The sequence below is a fragment of the Spea bombifrons genome, chromosome 5, assembly GCF_027358695.1.
Source record: "Spea bombifrons isolate aSpeBom1 chromosome 5, aSpeBom1.2.pri, whole genome shotgun sequence".
In the NCBI taxonomy this organism is placed as follows: domain Eukaryota; kingdom Metazoa; phylum Chordata; class Amphibia; order Anura; family Pelobatidae; genus Spea; species Spea bombifrons.
In genome coordinates this window covers 26,000,752-26,002,102 of record NC_071091.1, presented here as the reverse complement: position 1 = coordinate 26,002,102, position 1,351 = coordinate 26,000,752, and the positions used below count along the sequence as shown (strand labels likewise).

General features: G+C 36.3%; 1 pseudogene; it reads left to right on the top strand.

Moving 5' to 3' along the window:
* Window positions 1–644: 644 nt before the first annotated feature.
* On the top strand, window positions 645–809 carry LOC128498540 (uncharacterized; annotated as a pseudogene).
* The last annotated feature ends 542 nt before the right edge of the window (window positions 810–1,351 follow it).

Genomic DNA, 1,351 nt, shown 5'->3' with positions numbered 1-1,351 from the left:
CATCAGACATGAGTTGGTCTTTTTGAGCTACTGTCCAGAATGACCTAAATGATACTTTTGCTGAAGCCCCATCAACAGTAAATCTAGACCAGGGTGGCCATATATTGGTTAGACATATATTCATAGAAATCGACATATGAATTAAGCATTAATGTCTTTTGACTAAACTTCACAACACTTTATATCAGATAAAGATTAAAGATTTGCATAGGGAACACATGTGAGTAAATACTGTGCAAAATATTGAAAATCCCAGCAGCTTTAGTTACCACGAGAAGCTGGATGTTTTGCCTGCTTCCACGGCAACTTCACAAAGCGAAAAGTGCTTGGCCATTGATGTCAAGCTGCATGCACCATTTCCTGAAACATAACATGCATTGTGACATCATGAGCAGTCATGCAAAGTATGCATTGCAATGATGGATACATTGGCAAAAACCCCAGGAGTGGGAATGAGCTATTTCTAGGGAGCGTTTCACCAGGGTGGAAAGTGCTGCTTTCCAGCCATTTTCTGAAATGAGTTATTTTTTGCCCCATGCTATATGTGTAAAACCATGACAGAAGCAGGTCCATCTTTAATAATAGTAATAATAGGTCCTTAGGCAAGCACCCGTTAACTCCAAATGTTTTAGGAGTACACATTGTTACCTGCTGTAGTACTAGGGGAACTATTTAAAAATTTGTATATGTTCTCATCAGTTTAATATCTGATATGTCCCCTGTCTGGGGACCACATATTAAATGGATTTATAATACATTTATTTGTATTGACCTGGTATTGTAGTACCTCCAGGACTGGTGGGGAAAAAAAGTTTGCTGGGTCTGGGACAGTTTTCTTTTTCTACATTTTTTCATTTTCTTCTCTGCGTTAAGGATGACCATGGTCGAGTCCAGAATACCACAGCTTCTACTTATTATCTTTTTTTACCACCGACACAATAAAATTAGTGTTTTTGCATCATACACAATATGTGAAATTTATTTTTTAGACCCACGCACTATAAATAGTCCTGCCCACCTGCAACCTGTTGTTGCAAATAAGCAAAACCGAGAAACGTTAAAAAACCACATTCAGTACATCAACGTAGCACTATTTCTTTAAAGAAACCACAGATAAAACCTCTTTCCTTATTTTGCTCTTTCAATGCAGTTATCTTTTTAATATCAATGCCATAAATGTAAATCACGTGAACATGTGTAAGGCACCTTATTGCTAAACTGACATGTTTAAAGCTTTATTTATATAATTTCAACAAGTTATAGGGAAAGTAACAGGAAGTAAACTTTATATTTGGGGGAAAGAAAAATAAATAATAAAGGACACATCATCAAAAATAAACCTGATTTGCCT